The following is a 10,316-nucleotide window of genomic DNA, read 5'->3' as shown; positions in this document are numbered from 1 at the left end:
GATCTACATAAGAAATAAGACAACAGGCTCACAGTTGGTTAATATATAACTAGCTCAGCGGAGAGAATCTTCCTTCCATTTGAGTTTCACCATCCTGAATTTCCTGAAATATGATCTGCACTGCTCACTCCACAGTAATGTCCTCCAGGGTGTGCTTTTGCCAGAACTACGGATAATTTGTCCTGACTTGCCAGCCTGGGAATTGTGGAACGATTATCCTTCCTTCTGTTTTTTTTTTATATATATATATATATATATATATATCTATCTCAAAATGAATTCCTCATGACAGTCCTTAGATGATTTGAATCAACTTGTCACTGGTGTTATTCATAGTTTTGCTGTAGGATTAAAATATAGGTGGCCCAGTCATTTTTGGACACAGTACAGGATCTACCCCAAGTGACTGAAGTTTTATATGTTACGTGAGCATGTGAGCCATTCAGGTCATGTACAGTTATATCATTCATACAGACTTCACACACCAGTTTTAAAGAGACAGCACAGAAATCCCTCTCAATAAAACTGATTAAGGCTTTATACAAGCTTTTCTCCAAAACACTCATTATGTTCCCAACACCATGCTCCCTGTTGATTTCTGTATACGTGTGTGAAAATGTTTGCTAATGTGATTTTTGCTGTTATGCGTGTGTGTGTGTTAGCACAAAAGGTTAACGGCGATGACAACGCATCAGCATTACCTTCTCATTTACGAGCAGCTCTGCAGGGTCCTGTGCTGGAGTGGAGGGATCACACGTGCACAGGTGCTCGTCTGAGGGAGAGGAGAGGAGGAGGAAGAAGAACAGACCAGAGAGAGGGAGAGAAACGGAGGGGAGGGAAAGAGAGGAGAGAAGCCAGGAAGATTAATGCAGGCCTCAGTAGCAGCCTGGCTATGAGTCATAGGGATTACCCGCAAATTCACAGGTTTGGCCTGCAACTGTACCACCACACACAGATGCTGGGTAGAGGCACTCGAGAAAATCTCTGGAGGAAAACCGCACGCAATAAATAGAACAAAAAGCTTTATTTAAACTACAACAGGATGAAATCCAATTATCTTTTTCAACGACAGCACCCACTTAATCTGCCTAATAATAAGCAATGTACATCAAGGCTACATGATAACTGATTACTCGTAAGCCTTCCTCACTACATAAAAGGAGGTTGTGAATGTTGTCAGTGATTTTAGAGACTTATTTTAAGAAATAGATCTGATGCTTTTAAACTAGTTTCCTGGAACTTCTGTTTGAAGGTGCTGTAAATCAATTTAAAACCGTGCGTGGGAAGACCTAGGCCTACTGCCTTTGATATGAACCTGTGTATTTCTACTCACATGACCCTGACCTATGAAACCACCCTACGCAATCCAACACGTAATCTGACAGTACAACATAACCACCTACACACTTTACCCAGGAGTTAAGTGTGGGATTGATTACACACTTCCCCCGTCTAGTGCACTCACGAGTGGGAGCCCGAGGCGGTGCGATGGATACACTGATTGCCTCGGAGTACGTGACCTCACTTCCTGAACTCTCCCACTGACTTCCTGCGCAGGGCCCCTGGCTGCTGCCCTGCTGCCCTGCCACCCATGCCCTCCGAAACCATTCATTCACTTCTTCCCTACAAGGGCCTTTTCTAGAGTATTTCGGCTTTTACTTACACCTAAACAAGAGTATATATCTAGAATTAGCCTGCATGTCTGGTTCTCTTTCCGGCTATGCGGTGTGTGTGTGTGTGTGTGTACGTCTACTTTCAACTTTGTGCACAAGCATGTGTGTGTGTGTGTGTGTGTGTGTGTGTGTGTGTGTTGACCAAGAGGTCCCCAGTGGCACAGATTGGCCAGGGTTTCTCTTTATGTAGGTGAGGGGCTGACAAGCAGGCTTTGGCTTCTGTGGGTGAGATGAGCATGCAACACACACACACACACACACACACACACACACACACACACACACACACACACACACACACACACACACACACACACAGATGTTTGCCTAAGTGGGTCAGGGAGCACGCAGCACGCAGCACAGATGTGACGTGCAGCAGACAAACTCAAATGCTATGCAATCTGACGTGATCTGAATCAATCTTACAGATACAATCACTGTGCCTGTTCTGATAAGCCTGCATCTGTGAAGTCCAATAGTGATTGTTGAGTTAATTCGTCCCACAATATTCAGGTTATATGGCAAAAACATGCAAGAAGAGGCAGATAGCGACTCCCATCGCTGCCTGCCAATTCTAAGCTTTAGGGTTTTGCAAAGGACAGTAACTTGATCTGATGAGCATGAAATCCGATGACTGATCAGGATCAGAATTTGTTCTCATCAGCCAATGTCATGTTAGCATTAGTCAGTATGGCGACAAGTAAGCACTAGAGCATACTGTATTTAGTGTGCACATAGATGGGAACTCACTCCCTCAATGGAAAATACGATAAAGGTTGGGTGTTGGGTGCAGGTTGGGTGTCTAGGACCAGTCCTCGCTGGCCAGGTGCCCATATAGACTCGTATTGCAGAACTTCAAGAGGAGGGCGTTTTGCTGGTTTTGCTCCAGGGAAGTAAACAGGAGCCTCTAACTCCATGCCAGCATCACGTGTATCTCCATGTTCACCCAAGACATGGGACAAGGAGAAACAGCTGAGGTCCTCAGCCTCTCTGGAATCCACTGATAAAATCTGAGAATGTCTCTTTACTAAGATTCTTCATTCGCCAGTTTCTCATGAAGATGCACCTACACAGAAGGTTACAGTAACAGTTTGTTTTTCCAAAGGGCTCAGGTCCGCAGTTTCTGGGACTCTACCAGGGCCACCAAGGAAGTGAGGGTTTTACCTCACAGCTCTGACTAGTTAGCCTCTCATACAGAACTGTCAGCCTCTCTCTCCAGGCTCTTGGTTTAGTCAGGCAGAGGTTCTGTTCACCTTCCCCCCGCAAAGATCCTCATCTCTGGGATAAGCGGTCCCATGTGAGTGCCTCTGGGTTGGAGAGTGAGTCACAAAGCCCGAGGTGTGGACAGCAGTTGCTGCTGAAAGTCAAGAGAAGCGATTGGCTTGACTGGCCAGTTTAAGACCAAGTGACAAAATTAATTTAAAAAAAAACCTGATCTCTAATGGACTGGTTCCATGACACCTGTGTCCATGGCATCAGATTCAAACTGGAGTCCAGTCCCCATGGCTTGCAGTAAGTAATAGAAACAGGATGGAAATAAAGGTTTCTGGGTAATCGTTTTAGTGTTGGTCCATTGCTTCTGATTGGACTGGCACAAACTGAAAGTAGCAAAGAAAGACATAGGGACCAACATGACTGCTGCATAAGAACTGCTCTGGAGCAAGGCATTCCTTCAACTAGGGGAAATACGAAATGCTGACGCATGCACAAACACATACTCTCAGATGATGGATAACATGCTCCGTCTTGTTTCATGTTCGAAGAGGGTCAGGTTTATGATGTAGGATTCCACAGAAAACAACACACCCTGCACAACAACTACTAGCAAAGAGGACTGCCTCCTTAGGAAAGAGTACTTCAAGTGGTCATGGCACAATTGAAGAGTTACACAAAAGAAAACATGGCACAAATTCGAGTCAAATGAAATGTCATTATATGAAACAGCTGGTTGAAGACAGCAGCAATTTAGAGTGTAGCTTCAAGGATGCAATGTTTGATGCTCACAAGCATCTCTACTTCTCATTTGACTGAGGCTCCAATAAATATTTACACTGTTCACAGCATGATGATGATCCAGTCCTAACACTGGAGTCTCTCTCTTTCTCTCTCTCAGCCTGTGCACTTATCAGCTGACACCCACTTTATCTTTTCAAAAGCATTAACATTACTAGGTATAAAAAATGTATGTCTGAAACTGCTTTGCGCTACAAGTAAAGGGGCTGATGGATGATAAATACCGGTGAAATATCTGAAAACGAATGCTACACACGCTCACACACACGTTTGCAAAAGAATAGCAGAAGAGAAAATATTAATGTAGGCCTTCAGATGCCAGATTAAAAAACACAAATACCTGTGTACATCAGTACACCTGGGGCTCTGGGGCTAACTAAACAGATCTCCAGTAAACATACCTGGACTTGACCTCCAGACCTTGCGTTCTTTTAGTTCTGCTCGTTCACAAGCTGGTGTTAATTTTCTAATCAAAATGACGAGTCAATCCAGAAGAATTTCTGATTCTGCAACAGCTTTTGCTCACTGTGGCAGCTGGGACTGTCAAACATCTGGAATCATGGCACTGTGGTGTTGTGATCAAGGGAGTGGAAACAGTAACATTTGCGATATACCAGGACCAGGAAAAAGATGCCAGAGCAATTTCTTGAGATTCACCAAGGCTGTTCTTTTCATCTGCAAGTGTTGTGGGTAGGTTTCTGAACTGCAGTTGCCAAAGGGAAAATCTACATGCATTCAGTGCTTGGTGGAGGGGAATTTGGAGTCAGAGCCTTCATATGTAAATCAGAACATACAGGCCCGTGGATAATGAGCTATGGCTTATATAAGCTATATACTTCACCATGTATTAGGGCTGTCAAAATTGCTCAAAAATGACGTTCGAATATTCACTTTAAAAAAACACATATATTCGAACATATTCGAATTTCTGGTTGCGCATTAGGCACGTCAATAACAGGACAAATTAATACAACGAGACATAACTATCTGTATAGGTAATTTATTTAAGTTTAAACATATTTAACAACATATTACCTACACAAAAATAAGTAAATTAACTAATGGCCAAGACCGCAGAGCTTGGCCTCTCGCTCTCTCTTTCTCCCTCTCTCTGCCTCTCCCGCACCGTCGCGCTCTCTGCGCATAGCGGTTTAAATGAACGACAACAAGGGATACGGTACCTCGGTTCCAGTGCTTCACAGAACTCCCTGAAGCCTATCCCATCCACCATACTGATCGGCCTCATGTCCTTGCATATGAACGAAATCAATTTTTGCGTGCAGGCCTCCTGTCGTGCCGAAGACAACGAACTTGGACGGCGCAAAATATGTATCCAGACGTGGCTGTTTCGCATATTATGCCATATTCACTTGGATGCACATTTTGGAGATGTAGATTCAAGTTGCTAGTTGTTGAATGGTAAGCTAACGCTAGCTTACATAGCTTACACACTACTTTAGCTGTAGGCTCAACAAGTTTACAATCAACTGCCCAAAATCCGAAATATTTCCAGACATCACTCTTTAGATTTTTGGGGGTTACAATCACTTTCTCTGCTGCGGTCAAGCAGGGTTCTGCACTTTCTGCCATCTTCCACCAAGTCAACTGTCAGCAGTGAGGCAACTTGTTGAGCCTACAGCTAAAGTAGTGTGTAAGCTAGAGTTAGGTTACCATTCAACAACTAGCAAATTGAGGCTACATCTCCAAAATGTGGAGATGTAGCCTCAAGTTGCTAGTTGTTGAATGGTAAGCTAACTCTAGCTTACATAGCTTATACACTACTTTAGCTGTAGGCTCAACAAGTTTACCATCAACTGACCAAAATCCAAAATATTTCCAGACATCACTCTTTAGATGTTTGGGGGTTACAATCACTTTCTCTGCTGCAGTCAAGCTGGATTCTGCACTTTCTGCATCTCGCAAGTCAACTGTCATCAGTGACTCTGTGCCAGACAGTGCGACTCCTGTGACCTGTCCCTGATCTCAGGCGCGCGCCCACCCGCAAAGCAGACAGTGCTGCCGCTGTTTTTTTTTTTGTTTTTTTTACATTCGAATATTAATTTTCACATTCGAAATTCTATTTTTAACAACTATTTGAATATATATTCGAATTTAGAATATTCGTTGACAGCCCTACCATGTATGTTTCAACACTCCCTCCCATCTGGCCCTCTGACATATTCATGCTCATCTCTGTTTAAAATCTGTAATGGCAGACCTGAGCTCTGCTGCAGCACTTAGAAAAGACCGCTTTTTTTTTTTTTTGCTCCATTTTAATGGAAACATTCCATAGCCTTCACACACATACACGCACACACCTGTGTGAAACATATCTGCAGGAAGAGTCTAAATATTTCTCTCTGGCAGGACTGAGAAATTGTAAAGGCATAGAGGGCTTACATGGAAAAAAGTCATAAATCTTTTGTATCGCTGAACCTGTGAGAAGGGTGTTGACTCCAGGCTGCCAGTTTCCATTGTTGTGCGTCTGCTTTCTGTATGGTGGGCCATTAGGGTGCAGATGCTTCACTGTTCCCAGCAGCCCAAGAGACATCTAAAAGGCCAGGTCTGAGCCTGGGGTGAAAGGTCACTGGAAGAAGCCATAAACAGACCACCTCTCAGGCAGATCACAGCCAACATAAAATGCGGGTCTCTGATCCCGTCTTTTACCTGACATGTCCAGTTTGTACAAGAATCAGTACACCTGTTCCTGAACATCATAGTTAAAAGCAGCAAGCCTACTTCTCTTAACCAGGCAGTGCTCTGAACAACTCATTCCTCACTGTGTCCCTGTCTTTGGATTCAATCTGTTTTAACGGGTCTTCCTCTTGATTGTGCTTTCAAATGCAACACAAAGCAGAGAGCAAAACATCCTCGTCTCAAACACTGGGAGTCTCTAATCAGCTTCAAAGGGCCTACTGTCCACACACTCCAGATGCAGTGGCCCGCTCTTCACTAGAGAAGTTTCACTTTTGAATGGCTGTTTGTGGACACACATGCAGCAGGGACTACAGAAAACGGCTTTATACTGATTTGTGCAACAATGCATTAAATGTGCAATACCCGGGTATGAGTGAATGCTATTCATGAAACAGGCGCACTTTACTTCACAGCAGGACGGCAAGCAAATCCCCCATTCAGACCTCTTTAAATAGAATTTGAGGGAAGCATTTTCAGTTTTGTCGCTTTTTGGATGCACACATGCTTTCAAGGCAGGCTTTCAAAGCACTACTGAGCTTCCGTACCAAAGCGCTCGTCCATTTGTTGGCTTTACATCCCTCCGCTGCCAAACGGCACAAAGCTAAAGTTTGGTTAACTTCATGATCTAACCCTAACCACTGTGAAAGACTGCAGAGATGTTCCACTGCTTGTGACCAGAGACATCATGGTTGACAAACAACTAATGGAAATAAATGACATCTGACAGCTTTCAGAATTAATGGTGTTTACAGCTCAATATTCATACGAGGTGGCGTGAACTAACTGCCCAGAGGGCAGAGCCAGGAAGAGCTCAGCAAATGGAAAAAAATGAAATACTGATTACAATATCGCATGAGCCGAAAGCAGCATGACGCATGATTATTACTGAGAAATGTCACATTTTGCATATCTACATGCCAAATCCTTTTGTAAATCAAGCCTTTAAAAGAGAGCAGTGCATAAAACAATAGGAACACAACTAAGCTGATATCCTCAGAGGTCAAAGAAGCACTGCTGTCCAAAAGCAGTGCCTGTGAGATAAAGAGAAACGCTGCTTCTCGCTGAGAGCTCAGGTAGAGCCCAAAAGGAGATAGTTAGGTATTGCATTACCACACTAAGAAGATGAGAGACAATCTCTTTAAGCGATCATGAGGTTTTTAACAAGGTTTTGCCGAAAGCTGAAACGCAATGATTGAGGAACCATGTCTGTTACAGACGGATTACCTCAGTTACCTTTTGCAAATTCACCTTCACTGCTTGACGACACACGTCCAACGGAAGGGCACGTATAGGCTACCTGGCTAACTAAGCAGCTGTGATGGCGGCTGGAGATAAGTTGCTGACTGGACATGGTTAAGAGTATGATTCGTACACAGCGGGTCAAGTGTGTTTGGGTCAGTGGGCTGCGTACGTTTGGGTACAAAGTGCAAAGAGGATTATACCGAATGAGGATGAGTGGTGTCTAATCCGCCTGAGCCCACCTTATCTACTTAAAAAGGATTTTATCACCTAAGTTAGCTACTAAAATGATCTTCAGGAAAAGGACCCGAACTTTACGGGAAAGTTGATAATATATGAATCTGTAATGTTATCTATTTGAATGGTGTATGTGTGTGTGGCGTATGTGTCCAAATAAATAGGTGATTATAGGCGTAACAGGTGCAGCTTGCCACGAACATCAAATAGGACACACGGTCCTGCACTCCTACCCATCTCGCTGCCTTTTCTAAAAGTAACTAGTTTACTTGAGTTACCGTAAAAAGCCCCAGTGCCAGAAGCTGGTCGCAACAAGAGGCATCACTATCGGCCAAATACCCGGTGTAAGAACCTGCTCCGCACAGGAAGTGATGAATAATAAATAGAAAAGAATCTTGGCCAACGTCAGCTAGCTAAATTGTTTTTGCATTGAACTCGAGGATTAAAATACTATAAATGGTATAGAACATCTAAATAACAGTAAACAATCTACGAAACACAACATGCAACACACAATTTTCTGCATAGCTACACAGTTCCAAAACGTACGACAAAAACAGGCCAGGTACTCATTCACTTGCTAACGTTCGATTAGCTCCTCTGTCCTCAACCTCTGGACAGAGCGACGGAGAGAGACAGTCGCTACATGGCTCTGCCTCTGGCTCACTGCCGTGAATAACTAGTTCTCTTTACATCACTTATCCAAATCTTTACGAATCATTATAAGTCATTCCATTGTCGTTTTCAATTGTACAAAAACTAACAATGCCACCAATTATCAGCACTTGCAGGTTCCTACATCGACCTGTCTACTATGCCAGTGACATTCACTTCGATCATCAAAACATCACGACATATAGCTGGTTCAGTGCTTTGCTAGGCTACTTGCAATAAACGTTTTCTAGCGTTGCAGTGGTGTTACACGCATTGTTGAATGTTTCTTAATTCATTCTCATGTGATACTGGGGATTTCACTACCTTTCTCCTAACGTTAATTGTGACCAGCGACGAAGGTTACTGTGCACAGTACCTTTGAATGATGCTGAGAAAACACATAACCTCTACATTCAAAACACCTCCACAACCATTTAAATTGTATTGCGACAGTTGAAATTATCATCGGCCAGTAACGTTATAGGGATGCTTGAATGATTCTCGATAGGGATAACGTTAACTTAAAAGCAACACACTTGAATACCATGCTTACCTTTGCTGTAACGTTAGGTGTGTATTCCAGTGGTTCGTACACATTTAAGGGTTGAATTCCTGGATTTAATTAAAATCCTCCACATAAGAGGTTGAAATTCTTCTGTCAAGGAGTCATTTGAGCAGACGGATTACCTCGCCTCAATTCTTTGATATGTGGATAGCTACATCAGCTAGCTAGCTTCAGGTTCAGCAGAGAAATAAGCTAACTGATTAGCTTGCTAATGCATTCTTTCGCCTGGATCAATCCTCTCCAAACTTATTTGTCGTTTAAAGTTTTCTTGTCGATAGAAAACAAAACCTAAGTAGGAGATGCTGACAAACTCGTACTATCGTTCCATAAAAGCCACCCCAAATATCCTGGAAACATTTAAAATGAATGTAAAACCAAAAAATAAAATAGCAATCCAAAATGTCCACAACAGGCGAGGAAATACAAAAGGCAAAAAAGTCCACCGTCGCAGCGCAAACCCCTTTTTCTCCAAACACAGTGCCGCACCCAAATCACCGTTTAAATCCACCCGAAACACTACATTTCAGATTTATAAAATATCATACAGCCTGACTATTATGAGCGGATAGGATACATTTGAAAGAGAAACCGACACGGAAACATGACAGAAGGCAACAATCAGCTCAGGCAGTCACAACTGATATAGCTAGCTAGGCTACGCAGTGACGATAGCCAAATGTGTCGGCCTGTACCACAGCAGTCTACAGGGTAAAGCGGTTTTACTGGGACCGTTTCATTGGAATGAGACTCGTAGGTCTCAGTTTCTAACACAAGGAATCAGGCGCTGTTTGATGGGCACATGGAAAGAACCAATGAAAGTGTTGAGTAAATTACCTTGCCCAGTGTAAACACTATAGGGGAAGGACCTGTGCGGCGTTTTACGAGCTTGGTTGATTACCAAAATGTCGCACGTTGAAGTACCTGACTCGACTGCCGTACTATTTTCCGTTCTATGGTAATCTAGAACTGAAAATGTGTCGTTTATCTAATTTGTCAGCAACACACCAATCTATCACGTGGATAACAGAACATAATGGATCTTAGACTGTGTAACCTAGTCAATTGTTTTTGGCGATACTAAAATAGACCTAAAGTTGATATTTCTACGAGGCTGTATGTCGAATTACCGCAGAACGTCAACATCAATTTCTATCGATTTAACGAAGAGAGGAATTCGTCTGAGGTGGAATTCGTCTGAGGTTGTCGAATCGGATTACATTTCGTGGGGAAATTATGTG

General features: G+C 43.1%; 1 long non-coding RNA gene across 1 annotated transcript; it reads right to left on the bottom strand.

Moving 5' to 3' along the window:
• Positions 1-257: 257 nt before the first annotated feature.
• Positions 258-9,897, bottom strand: LOC122130358. The gene is made up of 2 exons (XR_006151860.1): positions 9,067-9,897; positions 258-772 (listed from the first exon to the last, which is right to left on the bottom strand). It is a non-coding gene; the product is annotated as an uncharacterized LOC122130358 (long non-coding RNA).
• Positions 9,898-10,316: the final 419 nt, after the last annotated feature.

This window comes from Clupea harengus, unplaced genomic scaffold (genome assembly GCF_900700415.2).
Source record: "Clupea harengus unplaced genomic scaffold, Ch_v2.0.2, whole genome shotgun sequence".
NCBI classification, from domain to species: Eukaryota; Metazoa; Chordata; class Actinopteri; order Clupeiformes; family Clupeidae; genus Clupea; species Clupea harengus.
The sequence above is the reverse complement of the archived record's forward strand: the minus strand, read 5'-3'. Positions and strand labels throughout refer to the sequence as shown.